The following is a 26266-nucleotide window of genomic DNA, read 5'->3' as shown; positions in this document are numbered from 1 at the left end:
ATCTCTAATGCCCCCCACACAGTTATAGAATATACTGGACAATGCCAATTATGGAATTTTCCAGATCATGTTCCAACTTATTCCCAGTTTCAGTAAAGCGGCAGTGCCCCAGTGTGTGACGCGTAAGAGGATGAGTAGAGATGTACGTTTTTCAAATCACACAATTAAATTCCATCATGAGGCCATTCAGTACTTCACATATGCTCCAACATTCAATACATTTGGAGGTGATCTGATGGTTTTCTCAGCTCCACGTTACAGGAACTTTCAGTCATTCAACCCCCAGCTTCCTGTTAGTGAGCAGATGATCCTCAGAAACTTTTTACCCCGTGTTTCTTCTAGCATGTGTTCCAAAGGCATTTCCCATGGGGACAGACTCTCCGAACAATATATTTCATCTGCTTTATAAATTCATACAATTGTCTGCATGCTTTCCACAGACCAATCAAAAACATGCACTTATTTTATGGTTATTGATATCCAATCACTTTTAGTCATTCTGGTGATTTCACTTGTCTCACCTTATTGTATTCAGCCAAAGAAATCTTCCAAACACTTGTCTCAATGTAAAATACAATTTCTAGCAGAGAGCGTTTTTATCCTCAGCTGTTACCATGACGATTATCTCAAATATACCTTTTACCTTGTCATGAATGTTTCTCTTGCCCATTGTCTGTGACTGATTCTGTGTGTAACAGTTATACAATCTCCCACTCAGTTGGCTGGATGGTTGTTTTCTGATGCAGAGGGAGGCCACTAGCGCAGGTTCAATTCCCCACACTGACTGAGGTTACCATGAAGGGGATGTTCTCTCAACCTCACCCCATCACCCGAGATGTGGTGACCCTCAGGATAAACCACCATGAGTGGTCTATCTAATGAGAGTTCTTTGGAACTCTATTCTATCAATGTTAGCATTTTAATTTTTTAAACAATTTTTTTTTACTTAAAAATAGATTTTTATTATTATATTAAACCAATAACAAAACAACTCAAATAACTGAACAATATTTCACCCATGTGCATGTACATACAAAACAAGTTAAAGTCTACAAAAGGACAGAAGAAAAACAAAAACAAACAATACATTATAAATAAATAATACGGCTCAGAATAACCAAACGATAGCTCTTGTTCTTCGAGAACATTAACGGACACACATTCATATGTTCACAATTTTACATATTAGATTCATTAGAAAATATCATCATTGCTATATAAAAGCACCTTTTAGAGTGGCAGATAAGCCTAATTATGGTCATCCAAAAAAGGTTGCTATATCTTATATAAATCTCTGCTTTCTGGTGCACCATGCAGGTGAAAACGTCGAAAGGGATATTCTCCATGACGAGCTTAAGACGAGCAAACAGACCCGGGTGTGTGTGTCTGTGTGTGTGTGTGTGTGTCGGGGGGGTGGGGTGGGGGGGGGAGCTCTTTCAGACATCCAACACAACAGGATACTTTTCCTAGCACAGGAAGTGTGGGGGAGATACTGAACGAGTATTTTGCATCAGTATTTACTGTGGAAAAGGATATGGAAGATATAGCATGTAGGGAAATAGATGGTGACACCTTGCAAAATGTCCATATTACAGAGGAGGAAGTGCTGGGTGTCTTAAAATGGGTAAAGGTGGATAAATCCCCAGGAACTGATCAGATGTACCCTAGAACTCTGTGGGAAGCTAGAGAAGTGTTTGCTGGGCCACTTGCTGAAATGGTTGTAATATGGAAAGTCACTGGTAAGGTGTCGGAAGATTGGAGGTGGCTAACGTGGTGCCACTGTTTAAGAAGGGTGGTAAGAACAAGCCAGGGAACTATAGACCAATGAGCCTGACGTTGGTTGTGGTCAGGTTATTGGAGGGAATCCTGAGGTACAGGATGTGCATGTATTTGGAAAGGCAAGGACTGATTAGGGATAGTCAACATGGCTTTGTGCGTGGGCAATCATGTCTCACAAACTTGATTGAGTTTTTTGAGGAAGTATCAAAGAGGATTGATGAGGGCAGAGGGATAGATGTGATCCATATGGACTTCAGTAAGGGTTTCGACAAGGTTCCCCTTGGGAGACTGATTAGCAAGATTAGTTCTCATGGAATACAGGGAGAACTAGCCATTTGGATATAGAACTGGGTCAAAGGTAGAAGACAGAGGGTGGTGGTGCACGGTTGTTTTTTTAGACTGGAGGCCTCTGACCAGTGGAGTGCCACAAGGATTGGTGCTGGATTCACTACTTTTTTCATTGACATAAATGACTTGGATGCGAGCATAAGAGGTATAGTTAGTAAGTTTGCAGATGACACCAAAATTGGAGGTACAGTGAACTGCGAAGAGGTCACCTCATATTACAACAGGATCTTGACAAGATGGGCCAATCGGCTGAGAAGTGGCAGATGGATTTTAATTCAGATGAATGCGAGGTGCTGCATTTTGGGAAAGCAAATCATAGCAGGACTTATACACTTAATGGTAAGAACCCAGGGAGTTTTGCTGAACAAAGAGACCTTGGAGGGCAGGTTCATAGCTCCTTGAAAGTGGAGTCGCAAGTAGATACGATAGTGAAGAAAGCGTTTGGCATGCATTCCTTTATTGGTCAGAGTACTGAGTACAGGAGTTGGTAAGTCATGTTACAGCTGTACAGGATATTGGTTAGGCCACTGTTGGAATATTGCGTGCAATTCTGCTCTCCATCCTATCGGAAAAATGCTGAGAAACTTGAAAGGGTTCTGAAAAGATTTATAAAGATTGGAGGATTTGACCTATAGCGAGAGGCTAGATAGGCTGGGGCCGTTTTCGCTGGAGCTTCGGAAGTTGAGGGATGACATTATCGAGGTTTTCAAAAGTATAAGGGGCATGGATATGGTATATAGGAAAGTCTTTTCCCTGGGGTCAGGGAGTCCAGAAGTGGAAGGCATAATTTTAAGGTGAGAGGAGTATCATATAAAAGAGACCTACAGGGCAACTATTTCACACAGAGGGTGATACGTGTATGTAATGAGCTGCCAGGTGAAGTGGGGAAGGCTGATACAAGTGCAACATTTAAGAGGCATTTGGATGAGTATATTGAATAGGATGGGTTTGGAGGGTTATGGGCCGGGTGCTGGCAGGTGGGACGAGATTGTATTGGGATATGTGGTCAGCATAGACGGGTGGACCAAAGGGTCTATTTCCATGTTGTACATCTCTATGACTCTATGACTTATAGTAATCTCTGCTGTTTGGTACACCATTCTGGTGAGAAAGTCCAAAGGGATATTCTCCATGATCAGCTTACAACGACCCAACACATCCTGGAAGTGTCAGACATCCAACACAACAGAATATTATTTCCTAGCACAGAAAGTAAGGATATATTTTTTCCTATGTGCAACTGCGTAAAATAGTCTGGGCAGGCTCAGGAAAAGAGAAACCGTGTCCATCTCCAATTCGGTCCCCAAGACCCACTCTACCACACCTAACACAGTGCTCCAATATATACAACGCCTGCAGCAGGACCACATGCAATGAGCAAGAGTGCCTCTAGTCATTCTGCATTGAGGACATGCTGAAGATAATCCCACATTGAATTTTGAGAGAAAATCTGGGATCAGATAGACCCTATGAAGAATTTGCAACTACATGGAATGTGTCCTATTATAGATCAAAATCCTTTGAGCATTTTCACAAATATCCTCCCATGTCTCCAAAGAGATCTGACCCCCCCAACGCTCTCGCACAGACGTCACGAAGCTGCACAGTCTTGTCTGAGGGGACACTCTTCAACAAATGATAAAGGGTACTGACAAAGAGTATATTCTTAGCAATAAGCACCCGTTTCTTTGTATCGGATCTGTAAGAGTCTGTTAAAGGTGTGTGTTTTTAAAATCAAATCTCTAATCTGGAAAAATAACAGAGGAAATCTCTACTAGGTAGTACATACTTACGAGTAATTTGATAAAATGATATAATTGTTTCTTCCTCAAGTAGCACATGGTGGCTCAGTGGTTTGCACTCACCGCAACAGGGTCGCGGGTTTGGTTCCAGTCTTGGGTGACTGGCTGTGTGCAGTTAGTATGTTCTCAACTGTGACTGCGTAGGTTTCCTCCTACAGTCACAAAGATGTGCAGGTTAGATGAATTGGCCAATGATAAATCACTCAAAGTGTTCAAGGATCTGTAAGTTCAGACATTAGTCAGGATAAACATAGAATGGTAGTGGAATGGGTCTGGGAGGGTTACTCGTCAGAGGGTCGAAGTGGATTTGCTGGGCCCAAGGGCTTGTATCCACACTGTAGGGATTCTACTAATTCTAAATCACCCAATCAAGGTACCCCCCTGGCTGCCCACAGTTTAAACCTGGAATCCATTATCCCCGGTTGACTACCTGGTATAGCAATTAAAGGGGTAAGAAACATGGTTTTGGCTGCATTGCCCTCGATCTGACGCATTGTTCTTCAAGTTTTAACAGTATTGATAATCATTAGTTTTTGAAAATACTCCATAAATATTGTGATTTATCTAAGAATAACAGGGTTCACTTTGTCTGAGAGGGCTCAATTTCTAGCCATATTGACGCGGAGTCCTCAGCGGCCCAGGCAAGAACATAGGATGATTAAAACAAGCTTAATTGAGTGCTTTTAATCTGGGAGATCTACCCCCCACAATCTGTGGGGCAGTCGCAATTTTGTTAGCTTGATAAGGAATCGTTTATGGTGCCAAATAAAAGAGCTAAACCAGCCATTCTGTTCCTAAGTATCTGTCTGGGAAACATCAAAGAAAGCATTCGCATGGGGTCTAGGAAATGAGGAAGGGCATTCATTTTAATAACAGCTATCCGACCTAGCCAGGATATTGGAAATGCCTCCCATCTTTGAAGGTCTTGTTTAATTTTGTCAAACAAATGGACACAGTTTACGTTAAATAAATGATCAAAGACAGATGCAATGAATATACTTAAATAGGGAAACCACACCAGGGACCATTTAAAAGGAAGCAGGATTTGCCCTCAGTATCAGGTATTTCCCTAAGATCTCCCATAGGCATGGCCTCCAACGTTGTAAAATTAATCTTATCGCCCAGAAAGGCGGTAAGTGAATTATTGCATTGCATCACGTGAACTACCGAAATTGCGGGATTTGACAAAAAAAAACATATGACCCTAATCTGCATACAATGTAATCTCACGTGACTTCTATTCCACTTCTGGGTCAGATGTGTTGGCATCCCGACGGATGGCCTCCTCCAGTGGCTCAATCCCCAACGTAAACAAGAATGGTGAAAGGTGTCAACCTTGTCGGCTGCCTGGAGAAATATTAATATTACTGGTTGACACACCATTAGTGAGAACTACAGCCAGAGGATCGCGGTAAAGGACCCTCACCCACTTGATAAAAACTTTGCATAGACCAAACCGTTCTAATGTGCAGAAGAGATCCAGCCACTCAACCCAATCAAATGCCTTCTCTCACCTAAAGAGATCAATAATCCCTGCACAGATTGTTGTTGACACTCTTGATCATACTGAGTAACCTCTTAACATTGTGAGAAGATCTGCGGCCCCTTATAAAGCATGTTTGGTCCTCTTTGGCAACGGAAGGCAGCAAAGGTTCCCGCCTAAATGCACAAATCTCAGACAGGATTTTGAAACCAACATTTAAAAGTGAGATTGGCGTGTAAGAAGCACAATCCTACGGGGTCTACCTTTCTTCAGTATCAGAGAGATATGAGCCTCTCTTAAGAATGGAGGGAGGGGTTCGTGACTGTATGAGTAACTGAACGAGTTAATCATCAGCACTGACGATAAGTTTATAAATTATTTATAAAATTCACGAGGAAATCCGTTAGCATCGTGAGCCTTTACATTCTGAAGCTGCTGCACACCCTCCTGTGCTGACAATGGTTCATTAAGGCACAACACCTATTCAGGGATTACTCCTGTAAGACCCAGGTTCATGAAAAATGACTCCATCTTAATCCATCTATCCTCAAAATGTTCAGTCTGAAATAATTTGGAGTAAAATCTCGGACAGGAGGCATCAATCTTTTTGGAATCGAAGGTAAGGATCCCAGTACCGTCCCTAATTGAGGTAATGGGTTGAGACGGGCGCTCGTTTTCCAGCCAGGTTAGGCCAAATACTTGCCTGGCTTATCACCATGTTCAAACATCCTTTGATTTGCAAGTAAGTTCCTTCTTGGCTGTCTGTGTGTGCGCGGAATTCACTGTAGACTGAAGCATTGTGATCCTCTGCAGCTGAGCCACTGAGGGTCTATCACAGTATGCCCTCTCGGCTGCCCTCAGCTGTGCCTCAAGCTAGTGTTCGTGCTCCAGCTTCTGCAGCATTCTAAGGAATAATTATTGCCTTGGCATAAGCCTTAACAATTTCCCATAGAATGGATGGCTTACCGGTTAAATCTGAATTAATGGCTAAGAAAGATCTGAATTCATTACAAAAATACTCAATGATCTAACTAGCCTTAAGAATAAAGGGATACATTCGCCAGTGTCTATAATCTGTCATATTACCCTTAATGTTAATCAATAAGTATGGTCAGAAATGGCAATATTCCCAATTGTGCAGGATGCCACCGAATCTAAGAATGTTGCGGGGATGGGGAAGAGATAAATCCTCGTTTGGCATTTCTGCGGGTTGTGAGGTAGACCTGCCTCCAGACATCAAGCAGCTCTCGTTCTGCCTCAAATCCACTAATTGCTTACATTACAACGAGAGTATTGGAGGATCTTTGGACATTCTGTCAACAGTGGGGTCCATAAGCAGTTGAAATCTCCTTATCCGATAATATGCCATGATGCAAGATAACTGAATTTGGATAATGCATCCACCAGTATTTTAAGAGGGTGCGCCGGGTGCAGTTGGGGGTGGGGGGTCGCAATTACTATTCAAAATATTGAATTATTTGCCATAATTCGAGGCTTTGGGGATTATGATCCTCCCGTGAGTTTCAAATAGAATGTAGTAATTTAAATGGAAGATTCTTTTTATCCAGTATGGCTTCTCCCCTACTCCTAGTATTAAAAGACGAGAAATAAACCCGATCAAACCCGCCCTGCTGTAGCGTCAAATGTTCCTTGTCTTCTCCTGCAACAGGACAGCATCCACACTATCTTTTTAAAGACTAGAAAGTAATTTTTTCCTCTTGACTGGGCAATGACTCCCCTTAATGTTCCAGGTACACCAATTAAATATATCGTTATCCAGAACACACTGTAGCAACATTTGAGAGAGGAGGAAGTCGAATTACTGATCATGAATAAACAAAGTCTCATAGAGCTTTAAAAACTACACAAACTAAAACTACTCCAAAGGACAAGCTCTCAAAACTTTCCAAAACTAAACATACAAAAAAACAAACAAACTCGATTAGGGAATTTAAAATGTCCTCAAAGTTTTCGCTTTCTCTGCAGTCAGACGGGTTCATGGATCTATTAAATGCAATACGGAGAACCGTTGGGTACCAGAGGGAATACTGATTCCCGAGTCCCCTTACTCTTCTCTTGATAAGTGTTAGACTTGGAAGTAGTTGAGCACTTTGGTGATAGCGATCACAATTCTGTTATGTTTACTTTACTGATAGAAAAGGATAGGTGTATACCACTGGACAAGAACTACAGCTGGGGTGAAAGGCAATTATGGTGCGATTGGGCAAGATTTAGGAAGTATGGGATGGAGAAGGAAACTGCAGGCGATAGGCACATTAGAAATATAGAGCTTCTTGAAGGAAAAGTTACTGTGTCCTAGATAAGTATGTATCTGTCAGGCAGGGAGGAAGCTGTAGAGTGCGGGAGATGTGGTTTATGAAGAAAGTTGAATCTCCGGTCAAGAGGAAGAAGGCTTATGTTAGGATAAGATGTGAAGGCTCAGTTAGGGGGCTTGAGTGTTATAAGGTAGCCAGGAAAGACATAAAGAGAGAGCTCAGAAGAGCCAGGAGGAGACATGAGAATTTGTTGGCGGATAGGATCAGAGTAAACCTCAAGGCTTTCAGTAGGTATTTAAGGAATAAAAGAATGACGAGAGTAAGATTAGGGCCAACTAAGGATAGTAGTGGGAAATTGTGTGTGCAATCAGAGGAGATAGGGGAAGCACTAAATGAATATTTTTCTACAGTATTCACTCTAGAAAACGACAATGTTGTCAAGGAGATTACTGAGACAGAAGGCTACAAGACAAGGTGTGACTGATGTTCACAAGGAGGAGGTATTATAAATCCTGCAGTGTTCAAATAGATAAGTCCCCTGGTCCAGATGGGATTTATCCTCGAATCATCTGGGAAGCCAGGGAGTAGACCGCCCAGACTTTGGCATTGATCTTTGAATTGTCATTGTCTCCAGGAATAGTGCCAAAGACTGAAGGATAGCAAATGTGGTTCTTTTGTTCAAGAAGTGGAGTAGAGACAATCCTGGTAATTATAGACCAGTGAGCCTTACTTCGGTTGTTGGTAAAGTGTTAGAAATGGTTAGAAGAGATCGGATTTATAATCATCTAGAATAGAATAATTTGATTAGGGATAGTCAGCACGGTTTTGTGAAGCGTTGATCATGCCTCACAAACCTTATTGAGTTATTTGAGAAGGTGACCAAGCAGGTAGATGAGAGTAACCCGGTTGATGTGGTGTATATGGATTTCAGCAAGGCGTTCAAAAAGGTTCCCCAAAGTTGGCTATTGTACAAAATGCGGAGGAATGGGATTTTGGGAGAAATGGCAGTTTGGATCAGTAATTGGCTTGCCGAAAGAAGACAGAGGGTGGTGGTTGATGGAAAATGTTCATCCTGGAGTCCAGTTAACAGAGGTGTGCCGCAAGGGTCGGTGTTGGGTCGACTGCTGTTCGTCATTTTTATAAAAGACCTGGATGATGGCATAGAAGGGTGGGTTAGTAAATTTGCAGACAACAATAAGGTTATAAGAGATAGGATTTATAATTATCTAGAAAAGAATAATTTAATTAGGGATAGTCAGCACGGTTCTGTGAAGGGTAGGGCGTGCCTCACAAACCTTATTGAGTTCTTTGAGAGGGTGACCATACGGGTAGAAGTGATTAAACTGGTTGATGTGGTGTATATGGATTTCAGCAAGGCGTTCGATCAGGTTCCTCACAGTGGGCTATTTTACAAAATGCGGAGGAATGGGATTGTGGGAGAAAGAGCAGTTTGGATCAGTAATTGGCTTGCTGAAAGAAGAGAGAGGGGATAGCTGATGGGAAATATTCATCCTGCAGTCCAGTTACCAGTGGTGTACCGCAATGGTCGGTATTGGGTCCACTGCTGTTCGTCATTTTTATAAACGACCTGGATGAGGGTATAGAAGGGTGGGTTAGTAAATTTGCAGATGACACTAAGGTCGTTGGAGCTGTGGATAGTGATGAAGGATGTTATAGGTTACGGAGAGACATAGATAAGCTGCAGAGCTGGGCTAAGAGGTGGCAAAGGGAGTTTAATGCGGACAAGTGTGAGGTGATTCACTTTGGTTGGAGTAACTGGAATGCAAAGTACTGGGCTAATGGTAAGATTCTTGGTAGTGTTGATGAGCAGAGAGATCTCGGTGTCCAGGTACACAGATCCTTGAAAGTTACCACCAGGTTGGCAGGGTTGTTAAGAATGTATACAGTTTTTTAGCTTTTGTTAATAGAGGGATCGGTTCTGGAACCATGAGGTTATGCTACAGCTGTACAAAACTCTAGTGCGGCCGCACTTGGAGTATTGTGTACAGTTCTGGTCACTGCATTAAAAGAAGGATGTGGAAGCTTTGGAAAGGGTGCAGAGGAGATTTGCTAGGATGTTGCCTGGTATGGAGGAAAGGTCTTACGAGGAAAGGCTAAGGGACTTGAGGCTGTTTTTGTTAGAGAGAAGAACGTTGAAAGGTGACTTAATAGAGACATAAGATAATCAGAGAGTTAGATTGGGTGGACACGGAGACCTTTTTTCCAAGAATGGTGACGGCCAGGGGGCATAGATTTGATTTGAAGGATGATAGATATAGGACAGATATCAGAGGTAGTTTCTTTACTCAGAGAGTAGTAAGGGTATGGAATGCTTTGCCTGTAACGGTAGTAGATTCGATAAGTTTAAGTGCATTTAAGTCGTCATTGGACAGGCAAATGGGCGTACATGGAATAATGTAGGTGGGATGGGCTTCAGATTAGTATAACAGGGCGGTGCAACATTGAGGGCCGAAGGGCCTGTACTGCATTGTAATGTTCTGTGTTCTATATCATCAAACAATTTTTTTTTCTGAATCACAGCTGCTGAAAAGTCCCGAAAGGACATAATCCTGGAACCTTTGAATTACAGCCATCGGATCTTTTCCCTGAGTTCTGGGAGCTTCCATTGGTCTTTTTTTATCCCATACCTATGTAACCGCATGCGGACAGGGCGAGAGCACTGGTCCGAGTCTGACCTGTGCACCGTAACAGAATGAACTGTCTCAGTCTTCACCCGTCTCTCTTCAGTTTCGAAGTGAAGGAATCGCTGCAGCCAGTTCTCAAAAAATACTCACTGGCTGACCGGGCCAGCAGACCGACCATGTGAACATTCTTCATTCTGCCCCTGTTCTCAAGGTCGTCATCATGTTCAGTTCAGGTACGGACTTTGCCCGTGCTGTGATGCAGAGCCCAGCAAAGCAGACTTTCCAGATCGCCACCATCTTGGATTGCCACTTAACATTTTATCAATATCATCATTTTATTTTGCACTATATTCCTGGATGTTCTGGAGCAGTGTGATTTTGTACCACTGTCAGCTTTTCCCCAACACTGCACATTCCTGCCATTTCCCGATAATCCTTGACTCCATTAATATTTATGAACCTTCTGTCTGTGCCTCAAAAATATTCAATATCTCTGCCTCCAACGCTCTGCGGGGAAGAGAATTCCAAATACTCTCACCACTGTGAAAACAAAAATTAACCTCATCTGTGTGTGAGGTTATTTTTGTCTCCGTACCTGTGAAAGGATATAATTAAATTGGAAGCAGTTCGGAGATGTTTCTCTTCATGTATTCCAGGAATGAGGCTGTTATATTATGAAGGTTTTATCAGGTTACTCTTGGAATGAGAGGTGGTCTTATTGAAACATACGAAGCCTAGAGGAGAGTGGATCAGATAGATACCGACTGTGTGTTTGTATAGTCCAAACTTCTTGTCACTTTTACCTCTAGAGTGTGGATGTAGATATTCCATCCATCATGTCCACATTGACCCTCGGAACAGTATCGCCACCTCAGATCTGCCCCCCTACACTATCCATGTAACCCTGCAGTTCCCATGGCTAACTTATCTAACCTACACATCCCTGGGTCCTACGGGCAATTTAGCATGGCTAATCCACTCTAAGCAGCATACCTTTGGACTATGGGAGGAATCTGGAAGGAAGCCCACATGGGGACATGGGGAGAATGTTCAAAATCCACATCGAGGGTCGCCCGAGATTGGAATTGAGTGCTAACCAAAGATCCACCATGCACATCCGTTAGTTCTATTAGTTATTTGTGGCTGATTAAAGAAATCTGCCTGACTTGTTCCTGTCACTGAACTGACCCAGTCTGAGACCTTTATCATCGGCCATATTACCAACCTGGTTACTTTTAAAATTTGTTGTGAGTAGTGGAGGAGTGGGGCTAGAAAATGAAACAGTGATACCCTCCAACCTCAGGAATATAGGAGAAATTCACAAAGTGGGAATTCTCTTTCCAAAAAGCTTGGGATGGCCAGACATTTATATTATAACGAGGCTGTCGTTGTCTAATTTTCGATAGACAGGTGAATCAGGGATAATAGTGCATGGAGAGAAACGTGCAGCTGGGACCACAATGAGATGAACCATGACCTCATTTACTGGTGGAGTAGTGTGAAAGGGCCGATTGGCCTTCTTGTGTCCCTCAGCCCTATGTTCTGATGTTCCATTCAGCCCTTCCGAAATGCTACGTGATGGCAGATCGTGGCCACTCTGATGGTTTGGTGTGGGTTGGGAGATTAGTTGGAAAATCCAGGCTGGGTCCGGAAGTGAACCCCCACCCTAATCCCTGTTTCCAGGCTTCCCCTCTCTGTAACTTCTGCTCCAAATGTGCGTCATGTTGCAGCCCTAGATACGCTGGAAATACAGCCCCTTTGCCCCATCCAGGGTTAAAACAACAAATCCTCTGCTCTCCCTGAATGCAACATTTTACAACATGATTTCTAGGAAAATAACCCATTACTTTCCAAAAGCGTAATGTGAAATGAATAAATAGGAACACGAGTAGGCCATTCCGCCCATCAAGATCGCCCTGTCATTTAATAAGAACATGGCTGACCTAATCCAGGGCACAACTCCACTTTCTTGCCGACTCCTTGTATCCGTCCACACCTCTCTGGGTCAGAGAATTCCAGAATTCACCACCTTCTGAGAAAAGACATCGGTTTGCATCTCAGATTGAAATCGATGTTCCTTATTCGGTATCTATCTCCTCCAGTTCGACACTTTGGCCAAGATTGGAAACAACTTCTCAATATCTACCTTCTCAAGCCTTTTCTGTGTCTTGTATTTTTCGGCAGTATCGCTCAGCATTCATTTAAACCCCAATGAATATTTGCGTCACCATTTTAGAGATTCTCAATAACTCAGCCCTTTCATCCCAGGAACCCGCCTAATGAACCAACCTAGTTATTTGCTGCATCAGCATGCTGACTTTATGTTTCATACACAGGAAGACTCCAATCCTTTTGTACTTCTCCTTTTCTAGAAGTCCTCTCCAATAAATAACGGCCTGCCTTTTGGTTCTCAGTGTCATCCACAAACTCAGATGTATATTACACTCAACTCTCTCCTTCAGGCTATCAGTACAGATTGTAAATAACTGATGACATCGGACTAATAGCTGCGGCACGCGAGCAGATACACCTTTATTTTGAAGATTTATTAATCCTGACTCTCCGATTTCTATGTGCTAACCAATCATCATCCCATGTTAATACATTCTCCATCATCCTACGAGCTTCTGTCTTGTGTAAGAACTTATATTTTATAACACCTTGTGGAAAATCTCTGGAAAGCCTGGTGTCTACCAGATCTCCTTTATCAAGTCCGCTTGTTACATTCTCAGACATCTTCAGAAATACTTAGCATGTTTTTACAGGGCAAAGTATATTTTCCCTTTCACAAAACCATCCTGACTCTGCGTGAAATTTTTCTAAATGTCCATGCTTTCCAGGCTTTCCCAATTAAGCTCGTCCCATCTGCTTTCATTTGGCCCATACGCCCCTAAATGTTTCCCATTCATATGTTTGTCCAAATGAGTTTTAAATCTCTTAGCTGTACATGCACCTACCACTCTCCCTCTGGCAGCTCATTTGATACCCATACCATGCTCTGTGCAAAATGTTGGCCCTTCATTCCTTTTAAATCTTCTCTCTATCACCTTAAACCTATGCCGACTGTGGCGGAACTCCCCCATGCCGTTGGAAATATCTTGGCTATTCAACCTATCCATATCTCTCATGATTTTGTAAATTTTACAGTGTCGCCACCCAACCTCCCACATTCCATCTGCTACTAACTTCAAGAACAAGCATTTAAAGACAAATACTGCAAATTTAAACAATATTAGACATGACAGGTAAAACATACTCAGCCCAAACTTCATATGGTGATTTGTTTTTCTCCATATTACAATACTAAGGCAGCATGAAATGCTTACTAGTGCCAATAAGAAGTCAAACACCTGAATTGCTTTGTCTAAAGGGTGTGATGATCTCGTCAGTGAAAACGTATCTATGGCCAGATCTATATAATGCCACATAATCAACATTCTCCCTCCTAGCCGCCCTATTATCTTGTTTGGCTGTGACTTCTTTATCTTGCATTCAATAGAGAGAACCCCTTTCCCCATTCACAGCTTAATTTAAACCCATTTTCCATCATCCAGTCGTTCACTACTGCTAAATGCCCGTTTATCTTTTCCACACCCTCTTTTCCCTGTCACCCATCCCCACGTTTGTCAAGGGACTAAAAATCCCAGTTTTCAATCCTTTTCAGTTCTGAAGAAGTGTCACACTGGGCTTGAAAAGCTAACGTTGTTTCTCTGTCTCTGCAGATGCTGACAGACCTGCTGAGTTACTCCAGAAATGAATAGGCACAGAACAATTTTTTCACAAAACAAATAACTATGGATACTGAAGTAAAAATACAAAAATTGCTGGAGAAAGTGGGAGCTTTGTAGAGGGTCACTGGACCTGAAAGTTTAACTCTGCATTCACTCCAGAGGATGCTGCTACATTTTCAGTAATTTTTTCAGCAATTTCTGTTTTTGGACAATTTTCAAAGAAGGATGTCAAAGATGTTCAAAATCCTGTCCAACATGGAGCACCGTACACTGGGAACTGAACAATAATGCAAGGTGCACAAGTTCCTTGACTCTGAAATTGCATAAGGCTGACATCACTGACACTACAGAGCTCTGAATCATGGTCAGGGAGAAAAACAGAGAGAAACACATTCTCTTCAAATACAGAAGTTGATATTGTGGAAAAGAAACGATTTAGATTATTACCTTAAATGGATAGAGTTAAAGTAACAAATTGGAGGCGTGACACCAGGGAGATGCCATCTGCAGAATGAGAATATGAAAATGGACGTGTTACCGCATCAGAAACCAGGTTAGGTCACTGAATACAGGGTTGATGCCAAGGTTGGAATCACGTGCACCTAAACCTGTTGACAAACCATTAAAGCTACCACACGTGACTGGTTGCATTGCAAACAGAAGAATTAACTTCTGATGGAGAGGGGGAAATGGTCACAAGACTAACAGATCGGATATAAGCTCTGTCGTCCTCCTAAATCCATGTATAAATGTCGATGGACTATTTAACAATTTACTAGAGGAGAGGTCTCTACAAGTATCCTCATCCTAAATATCGGAACAACTCTGTACATCAGTGAAAAAAAAGTCAAGGGTGTGGTGTCTGCACTATCCTCAGCCAGAAGTGTTGAGTGAATGATCCAAGTCACAATCATCATGATGCTCACAGATTCACAGATGCTAGTCTTCCATCAATTCGATCCGCTGCACGTGACATGAAGAAACAGCTGAACAGAGTAAATACAAGGGCAGTGGGTCCCGACACCATTCCTGCAATAGGACTGAAGACTTGTGCTGTACATTTAGCCTTGTCCCTGGGGAAGCTGTTTCATTCCAGCTCCAACTCTGACATCTCCCTGGCAATGTGGAAAATTACTCAGCTTTGTCCAGTTCCCAAAGAGGAGAATAATAACAATCTGATCAATACCACCCCCTCAGTCCCATCACGACAGTCAAACTGGTGGGAATTCTTTTTGACAGTGCTGTCAAGTAGCACCGAAATAATCAGGTCAGTGTGGTATCCGATAGTTCCCCATGTGGAGATGGTGCTGTCGTGGAAATACCATTGGATTACTAATCCAGACCCGAATAATGCTCAGGCAGCTGGTGGAATTTAAAAAATAATTAATAAAATATCGAGACCAAAATCTGGTGAATTTAATAGTGATCTTAAGTCCAATGTCGATTGTAAACATCGGCCTCCTACACCAATAAACTTTGAGGAACTGAATCTCCTGTGCGTTCCTGGTCTGGTCTAAAAGTGACTCCAGACGCACAAGCAGAGTGCCTGATTCGGCCAAATAAGTCACTCAATTGTATCAAACTGCTCTGAGGTCTTAAAGGATATAACCAGACAGAACACCTGGCACCAGCCTCGTTATCAGAAAAGGGAATGGGAAACATAGTCCTGTTGACCCTGCAGAGACCTCCTTCCTAACATCTGAGACCATGTGACAACATTTACAGAGCTTTCCCACAGACTGCACAGAAACCGTTGGGAAAGGAGGAGGTCATTCAATACAGTGAGCTTTCCACATGGTAGTTCATGGCCGAACATCTTCTCAATGCAGTTTTCCCCATACAATGTTCATATCCCATAATACCTTTGAACATTGTGAAAAATAAACCGAGAACAAATGTAGTGCTTTCGGCCCATCAAGTTTTCTCCTCTATTCAATATACACGCGGTTCTTTGATAACACTTGTGTATTTAATACGATTTGACTGTTTTCTATAAAGTGAACTATCATCCTGCTTCCAATCTGTCTCAAACTGTCAGAGTTTGATATATTTCAATGATATCTCCACTCATTTACCTAATCCCTAAGAAATATAGGCCAAGTCACCCCAATACTCTGGTCCCACAACAGGCCTGTCATCCCAGGTATCAGTCTGGGCATCCTCCCCTGCTCTCCCTCAATGTCAGGTTTCTCCTTTACTAGGCAAGGAGACCAAAACTGCACACAATACTGCACAATGTTCGAGATGGGGTCCCACTAATGCCCTGCACAGCTGCAGTAAATGGCCCTTATCCCTGTATTCAAATCCCCCTGAAATGAAGGTGAATACATCATTTATCTGACTACCTGCTTTCTGCTCCTGCAATATTACTTTCATTGATTCGGGTACAGGGAGATACAGATCGTTTTCAATGTTACAGTTCCGCACTTGTTGGGTCTATATACACTGTTCAGCGTGCCAATGCCATTCCCAGTATTAACTTCTGGCTTCAGAACTCACTGCCTTACATGGACTCAGAGGGCTGCGCAGAAATAAAACAGAAATGCAGCTAAAATTCCTTTATAGATCAACATTTTTCCACTACTCCCTTTGCAAATGATAGGCTGCCATTCTATTGTTCCCATCAAAGTGCACAACACCTCATCTCTCTCATTGCTCTCCATCTACTACGTATTTGCTTAGTCATTCCAATTGTCTCAACCGCATGACCCCACACTCAGAATCCTCTCCAATACTTTGCCCAAAGCTGTAATTCCCAGGATTATTCCTATTCCCTTTCCTGAACAAGGGATTAACATTTGTTGCCCCCCAATCATCTGGCAGTACTTCAGCCGACAGTGAGGATGCAAAGATCATCGCCAAAGGCGCCACTTCCTGTGATAACCTCGGGTGTTTCCTGTCTGGCCCAGGGGTTTTATCTATCCTTATATATGCACTTCAATCAATCTGCACTTCACCTCACATTGTCTACTCCCTGCCCAACCAATTGACTGTTTGACTGATTTCTATTTCAGGGCTGCCCTCCCGAGCAAATACAGTTCACAATATCCTGCGAATCACAGAATGGAAAAAATGTGAAGGCACCAATAACTTCCTGATGAAGGTCTTCTGCACATAGTTTTTACTCTCCAGCTCCTCGCGATGCTGTTGTTTTACCAACGCCGCACTTTTCGACTCTGATCTCCAGCAACTGCAGTCCTCATTTCTCCATCATTAAGGGCTGACTCCTCTGCACACTGAACAGGGAATTAATCACCAGGGATTCATTATATGTGGAGCTGACTGCTCAGTACTAGAATGTTGCATTTGATGAATACATTAATTAAAAAATAAATTACAATTCCACAGTTCCAGAGTTACAGTTTGTTTCATGGATTATTGAGCTTGATAACAAACAGTAAACGATTGATGAACTCCAAGTTACAGTGTATTCCACGTGTAATATTCCAGGCTGGAAGTTCTTTACCATAATGCTGGGAATATTATCAGATAGACAGATGTGATAATGGAACAAGGTGACATGTGAAAGTGTTACATTTTTGCCATTACAAAGACGTGTCTGAGGAAGGTCAGGGCTGACAACTCAATATTCTGTGGTACAAGAACGAGAGGCAGGGCAGGAGAGGGTTAAAAGAGGAGGTGGGATTGCATTGTTAATTATGGAGTCAATGACTGCAGGAAGGAGGGACAACACCTTGGAAGGATCTTCTAATGACGCTTTGTGTGTATAGCTCAGTATCATAAGCATGACAGAAACACAGTTGGGATATATTATAGCACCCCACATAAAAGAAAATACAGGAGCAGATATAAAACCAATTTACTGAGGTGTGTAAATATAAAAATAGGATCATTATATTCAGGCATTTCATTTCCAAGTATTCATTAGGGCAGTGATAACTTTTTAAGGCATGGAAGATGTCTTGAAATTTAATCCAGACAGCTTCCTATATCAACATGGAGCATATACAACAATGGGCGGTATAGTGCTGGGCATCACTGTGGGGAACGAAGCCAGTTACATATTGCAGGCAGGATTGGGAAAGCATTGTAGCACCAGTTACTGTTACTCATGCATTTTTAGCTTGTTAAGGAAAAGTTCAAAAGAAAAATTTCCAAAAAATAAAAGATTTTTGGACTGCTGAGGCAGATGTATTAAAAATAAGTCGTAATCAGGCCATAGTACAGTTACTTCTGGGTGAAACCGTAGCAAAAGAGCGTGGGGGGTGGGGTGGGGAGGGGGGGGGGGGGGAGGTCACATTCTCAAAATAGAATCGATGCCAGTGTCACCACAACATGTTACACTGAAGATGAAATTTAGGAAAACAAGACAGGAGAACCTTGAATGTCTACAAATATTCAGAATGGAATTAATAATTATAGATATGCTTAAAACAGTTCTAAAGTGAGCAGGTCAATGGAGGTCCCAGAAGAGTAGCGAACGTATCGGGATAAACTAAAGAAAGTAAGTAGAAGAGCAAAAATGGTAGTGATAAAAACATTAGCTGGCAATACTTTCAAGAATTAAATGACATTTTATCGGTGTATTAAGGGTAAGAGAGTAACAAGACAAAGAATGGGGTGTATTTGGGACCGAGGAACAGCCTGTGTACAGAGCCAGAGAATATGTTAAACATGTAAGACATATCGGTCTTTGCTTTGGAGAAGCAATTCCTGGATTCACTGTCAGTTTCTGACAGTGTGTCTTTGAGCAGATTGACACAAATGCTGAGGAAGAATCGGAAGTTGATGCAGGAATAAAAGTGAGCTAATCCCTAGTTCCGGATGAACTACAAATTAGACTAATGTGGAAGATGACGGAGGAGATTACAGGCTCTTAAATTTTGTGGTTCTTTTTTTTTGTTTTGCCTCTGGCCACAGAGGAGGTGTGATTGAACAGGACAAAATCTAATGAAGAGTGCTAGAAAAAATCCATGGGGACTAAAGATCACCAAGTCTCACATCAATGGGAGGGAAACCATTGCGCAAAATCGTGACGGCTGTTTTGGCTGGATCACTAAATAGCTTTCAGGCTGAGATGGGCAGATTTTTAAATAAGGGTGACATCTGTTCTTATTAGAACGACAGCAAAGACCAGAGGAATGCGACAATGCCGATTGGCTATCAGGGTAAAGATTTGCGTCAGTGCAGTCAACACTACCTGAGGCAAGACCTCAGCAAAACATCCTCCATGGGCACGCATGAACCTGGTGTCAAGGAGTGCTTAAGGCCTAAATATTCCATCACTGGTTTCCCTCCTTCCATGGCAGGGAAGATGACATGATCAATAACGTTGCGCTTCCAAAGACAAGTCTAGGATCAGTGTCTGTTCTTATTAGAATGTGTGTCGAGTTGCGAATCGTCAGAGCTAGTTGAGATCATCGCTGGATTGTGATTGGAGGACCGTTTGGTTGTGCTGACTTGCTCTTGATGGTTCCTCATGCTGGTTTCAGCCTAACACCATATCAGGGACCTGACAACCTAGGAGCTATGGCCTCAGCAACCGCTCACAGCCCAGGCCAGGGCATTCGCAGCACCGTCAGGGTTACTGTAAAGAAGGTGGAGGAATGTACACCAGTCGATCAGACTGTATCCCTCAAGAAGATTTTGCTCGAGTGCTGCGGGTTTGATGCAGAAAACGTGTACTGCCTGCTGGCTTTCCCTTGGGCAGGCTATTTCAATGTGACCTTCGGGAGCGTGAAGCATTGCGAGCAGCTCCAGAAGGTGTTTAAAGAGAAGGAAGGCGGGGGGGGGCGCTGTTCTCCATCTGGTGGGTGGTCCCATTGTATGTGCTTCCTGCACAGATGAGTAAGGTTGTTAGAATTCATATGTACAAGCCCCACGTCCCAGCAGCTGATGTTCTGACCTTCCTGACAAGATATATCCAGGTCGAGGGAGAAAGCACTGATGTGGTCGACCATTTCCGGATCTTGATCAGCAAGCGGCAGGTCAGCGTAACACTGAGGGTCGATGCCAGTGGGAATATCGTCCACCCACACTCCAGCTTTGTAATCAGAGGGAGCCGAGGTTACATGATTTAGGAAGGGCAGCCGAAAGTATGCCAAACTTGCAGAAGGTCAGGAAACATGGCGGCAGACTGTCAGGTGACTATCTGTCGAAACTGCAAGCAGGAGGGTCACCCAACCAAGGAATGCAAAGAGGACAAGAACTGTAATTGTGCTGAGAGGCAGAACATATGTACAAGGCCTGCCCAAGATGAGCGGCCACCATGTACGCACAGATGGCTGGAGGTGGACGGCAAAAGATCAGAAAGGCACCACAAACCAGCAAGGGAACAGTGTCTGGTGGAAGCCAGAAGGAAAGACAGGCTGGAGCATAGTAGGCCGCAACCAGCGGGGAGGTGCAGCATCCAATCCAAGCTCCTACAGGTCAGGCAGAGGTAATGAAAGAGGAGGGAAGCGAGGTGGGCAAGGAGTGGATTCCTGTAAAAAAAGGAAGTGGAAAACCCTCCAGGACTCCAAAAACACCCAGCAAAGGGGAAACGACACCTGCAAGAGGAGGATATGGGCAGCTCTTTGGGGACTGGTAAAGACCAACTCCCACCCAGTGAGAACTAGGAGGTATACACACCGCCCCACAACCCCAGATAACTGGTTGCAGCGATCCTCTGACAGCCCCGCAGTCAGACAGAGACCTGGAGTGTGCGGACCCTGATCCAAGCCTGATGACACCAGAGTGGGGAAATGTCCTCAGCGTGGAGTTGGACAGCAAACACAGCCCTGCAAGTGTCTAGCAGTTCGCTTATACCACAGGGATGCAGACAGCTACCCCAGAGAGGCAGAACCAACGGCAAATGGACACTGGTAACCTCATAAACTGTTAAAATGGGTATAAAAACTGTCAGTATTAATGTGCATAGCATTAAATCTGCAATGCGATGTGTTTCTACGTTGGTCTTCTTAGCTAATGTTAAAGCCAATGTCCTGTTTCTGCAAGAGCGTGGGATACCACACCTCACTAGCTACAGGAAATGGTTGAGCTTGTGGGCCCAATGGCCCGTCGGTTTGGTCGCGGGGCAACAATAACCGCGCCTCCGGCCTGGGTATCCTGTTCCGAGGAGGCAACTTCACCATCTCCGAGGTTAATGAGGTGTTAGGCAGGCGCCTTCTCTCCACCGACGTCATGTAAAGGAATGCTACCCAGAGACTGATCAATGTGTATGCCCCAGTGGGTAAGAGTGAACAGTTGGCCGTCCTGCAACAGCTTCAACTTTGCTGGCTACGTCCAGGTTGGTCATTCTGACAGGAGACTTGAACTGTATCATTGATGCAGATGGACGATCGGGGGTAGGGTTGTGGGGGTGGAAGTAAACTGGACGCCACCTCCAGACCCCTGATGAAAACGGTAAAAGATGCCAAGTTGCATGACGTCTTCAGCACCCCTGCAGACTGAGCACAGTATACCTTTTCACGGGCAGTCGGGTCTATGTGCTTAAGGATAGATTATTTGTTTGAGTCCCGAACATTCTCCGTCAGATCCACCGACGTCAAGCCGGTGTTCTTCTCTGACCACTGCCTCCTGCTGCCCGACTGTCACCTCCAGGAGGAGAAGCAGTCTGGTAAGGGAACGTGGGAGCTGAACTCAAATCTGTTCACCCCAGGAAACATTGAGGAGCTCAAGGGGAACTATGCAGGTTGGAGAAACATTAAGCCCTCTTTGAGTCTCCAGCAGACTGGTGGGAAACAGTAAAAGGGATCATCAAGAGGTTCTTCATCCTCAAAGGTGTTCAGGATGCGAGAGAGAGGCGGGCAAGACTGTCCCAACTCCAGGAAAGTCTGCTCCTGCTTCAGACGATGGGGGTCAATGTCATGAACGATCTGGAGGTGGAGGGCCAGCAAGACTCGCTCTTTACAACGGAGGCCTCTAAGATAATCTTCCGGGCCAGGGTTCGCTCCATAGAGACGTGAAAATTTTCTTCTTCCAGGAGGTGCACAAAGAATGAAGACGATCACTAACGTCATCTCAGGCTGACTCCATGAGGAACAGCAAATCCTTCTATGCCAGTTTGTATGACTCGAAGCCAACTGACAGCGTGGTCTCCCAGTCGTTCCTGTCCTCTATCACGGAGGTCTTTGACGACAGAACACGGGAGAGGCTGAACCAGCCGTTGTCTCTGGATGAGCTGACCAAGGAACTCGAGTCCTTTGAAAAGAATAAAACTCCCAGAAGTGACGGCTTACCGGTTGAGCTCTATTCTGCTCCGTGGGACTTGATTGGCCAGGACCTGCTGAAGGTGTATGTGAGTATGTTTCTGGCAGGTACTATAAGTGAATCCATGATGAAAGGCATCATCACCCTCATCTACAAGGGGAAGGGGGAGAGGAAAGAAATCAGAAATTGGAGACCAATCTCGCTATTGAATACGGATTACAAAATCTTGTCAAAGATCGTCGCCAACCGGGTCAGGTCTGCTCTGGGATCAGTGATTCATCGTGACCAAACCTGTGCTGTACCGGGCAGGAAGATCGCTGAGAGTCTCGCAATCCTCAGGGAGACGATCGGCTATGTGCAGGACAGAACGTTTAACACCTGCCTCATCAGACTGGACCAGGAGAAAACCTTTGACAGGATATTGCATACGTGTATGAGAGATGTTCTCTCCAAAATGGGCTTTGGGGAGGGAATCAACAATTGGATCAGACTGCTCTACACCAACTTTGTCAGTGCAGTCTCAATCAATGGATGGGAATCAGTTAGCTTCCCAGTAAGATCTAGAGTCAGGCAGGGCTCCCCTCTCTCTCCTGTCTTGTTTGTGTGCTGCATAGAGCCGTTTGCAGAGTCCATCAGGAAGGATGCGAGCCTGAGAGGGGTGACTATTCCTGTCAGTGGGGGCCTACAGGTTAAGGCCTTCCTGTACATGAATGACGTCGCCGTTTACTGTTCGGATCCGCTGTCCGTGCACAGACTCATGTGCATATGTGACCAGTTCAAACGGGCCTTGGAGTCCAAGGTAAACCGAGGCAAGAGTGAGGCCATGCTCTTGAGGAACTGGGCTGACCAATCCTCCATTCCCATCACCATCAGGACTGACCAACTGAAGGTGCTGGGTATTTGTTTCGGCAGGGCTGGGGCGTGTGCCAATCTTGGGAGGTCCGTATCAGGAAACTGAGTCAGAAACTGGGCAAATGGAAGCAACGGTCGCTCTCCATCGCGCGAAAAACCTAGTCATCTGGTGTGAGGCACTATGATTGCTGTTATATGTGGCACAGGTCTAGCCTATTCCCAGAACCTGAGCCTTTGCAGTCACCTGGGACATCTTCCATTTTATATGGCGATCAAAGATGGACTCGATGTATGAAGATCTGGGCAACGGGGGAGAAAACACTCCCAGTGCTACCCTCACACTGATGGCAACCTTTGTGTGCGGCTGTGCGTGGATCCCCCATACGCAAACACCAAGTGTCACTACGTACTGAGATTCTACCTGTCCCCGGTGTTGCAAAGAATGGGCCTGGCCTCGCTGGAATGGAACGCTCCAAGTTGTTGGACCGTTCTGTTTCACCTGTCCTTCATGGAGAAATTTCTGAAGAATACCACCTTTGACCACAAGTCCATCAGGAAGTGGTCAGCACATAGTGTCCTTGAGACCCTTCGGGAAAAGGAGAGGGCGGACCCTGTTGAGCGGTTCCCTGATCAGAATGTCAAAGGCATTTTGCAGAATGCCTCATCGCCAGAACTTTCCAACTCGCACCAAGACATGGCTTGGCTGGTGTTGAGAAGGTCTCTGCCTGTGAGATCCTTTATGCACGCCCTGACTCTATGCCACACCGCACGCTGCCATCGAAGCAGTTGTGGAGGGGACGAGACAGTCAGGCACCTCCTTCTGGAATGTGCCTATGCAAAGGAAATCTGGAGAGGAATGCAATGGTATTTATTGAGGTTTGTTCCGAGCAGTGCCGTGATGCAGGACTCCATTCTCTATCGTCTGTTTCCTGGGATGCACACCAAGACGAACATCAACTGTGCATGGAGGATCAACAACCTAGTCAAAGACGATCATTTGTCTGTCTGAAACCTGTTGATCTTCCAGCTGAAGGAGTTGCCCCCGAATGAGTGTTGCAGACTGGCACATTCCGAGGTCCAGGACTACGTACTGAGGGATGTGCTGAATCTTGGGGCAGCTGCCGCCAAGGCGCGGTGGGGAAAGACCACCGTGCATGTCTGCCCACCAAAGAAGAACAGGGGACCCACTCAGTGAGTGGGCTCCGCTCTCAACTCAGTTTAATATATGAATGGTAAACGTACAGACTTCTATATGTGAAGGATTAATTCCGATCTCTGTGTGTAAAGAAATGCAATGTGCACATATGAATTGCATCATCCAATTGTATAGATCATCAAAATATTTTATGAATAAAGTATATTTTTGATCTAAAAATAAGTGTTACCCTCCTTCCAAAACCAAAACTAAATGTGAAGTGGTCGATTGACATGCTGTACTTAGCAGAGTAGGTAGTAATGCTTTGGTTCGAGAAACTTCAGTAACCAGCAGCTCAGCAAAATGTGCAGGTAAGCTCGGGCGAAGTCCCTTTAATGCTAGTCTGACAGCAGTCGAGAAGGCAGTTAGGGCAGTCACATGTTCTACCTGCGGGATGTGGGTGATCAGGGAGACTTCCACTGTCCCTGATGACTACACGTGTATGGGAAGTGTTCGGGAGCTGTAGCTGGCTGCAATCAGGGTCATCCGAGATACTGAGAACTTCATAGATAAGAGCTTTAGTGAGGTGAGCACACCCAAATCACTTCTTTAGCCTCTTTCTGCAATGACTATTATATCCCGGTCCCATGTAAAGATCCATGCCCTGAGTTCATCTGACTTACTTGTCAGCCCTGTTGCCTTTAAAGAAACGCTATTTAATCCAACAGGCGTTCCTTGCTTCCTGTCATGTTCCAGGCATAGAGTAGCTGGGCGACCACGAGGAATGGCAAACGGAGTAGGCAGAGAGTGCAGGAATTGCCTGTGGCTATTCCCCTTGGAAACAAATATACCATTCGAGATAAAGATTTTGGGATTGGGGGAGTTGATGGGTGTCGGGAAATGATCATTCAAGGGAAAGCACAGTCGCCAGGTTGGTTGCAGGACAACTGGATCTGGGGCACAGCGGGAACGGGTAAAGATAAACAGGGTCTTAGAGGTAGGAGAGTCGATTGTTAGGGGGACGGATTCTAGATTCTGTGGCCTCAAACGGGAATCCAGGATGGTGTGTTACCTCTCAGGTGTCAGAGGCCAGGATGTCTCCGAGCAGCTGCAGAACGTTCTCAAGTGGAGGCTGAGCAGCCAGAAGTCATCATGCACGTTGACACAAATGACAGAGGTAGATATAGGAATGAGGTCCTACAGAGTGATTACAGAGAGCGAGGAGGAAAGTTAAAAACCAGGACCTCGAGAGGACTAATCTCTTGATTACTTCCAGTGTCATGAGCTCGTGAAGGTAAAAATAGTAGAATATGGCAAATAAATATGTGACTAAAGTATTGGTGCGGGGGCAGGGATTCGGATTTTTAGATCATTTGGATCTTTTCTTTGACAAAGGTGACCCGTTCAAGAGGGACAGGTTGCAAATGCACTAGACGGGGGACCAATACCTTCGCAGCCAGTTTTGTTAATGCTACAAGGGAGAGTTGAAACGGGATTGGCATAGGGGGTGGTATCCTCAAGAGCAGGGAGGCATCGGCGATGCTGGAAAAAGATGCAGTAATCAGGATTTGTAATGTGAAAAGATAGGTCAGGCTGGAACAAGACGGGTAACAAGGAATGCCTGTTGGATTAATTTACATTAATTTCAATGCAAAAGGGCTGATAGGTAAGACCGATGAACTCGAGGTGTGGATAGGTACGTGGGACTGGGATAGTATATCTATTACAGAAATATGGCTGACGGGCAGATAGGATTGGCAGCTTAATGTAATAGGATAAAGTGCATTAGGAGGGACAGAAATGGTGGAAAGAGTGTTGGGGGACTTGTATTTCTGATGAAGGGGAGTATCACAAAGAATCAGAGATGAAATAACTAAAGGATCAGACAGGGTGTCTTTGTGGGTGGAACTAAGAAATAAGAAGGGGATGGTGACATTATTGTGGTTGTACTATGGGCCCCCAAATAGTCAATAGTAATTAGAGGAACAAAAATATGTACAGAGATTAGGGAGACTTGCAGGAACAATAGGGTTGTCATAATAG

The sequence above is a fragment of the Chiloscyllium punctatum genome, chromosome 16, assembly GCF_047496795.1.
Source record: "Chiloscyllium punctatum isolate Juve2018m chromosome 16, sChiPun1.3, whole genome shotgun sequence".
NCBI lineage: Eukaryota > Metazoa > Chordata > Chondrichthyes > Orectolobiformes > Hemiscylliidae > Chiloscyllium > Chiloscyllium punctatum.
This window is presented reverse-complemented; position numbering follows the sequence as displayed.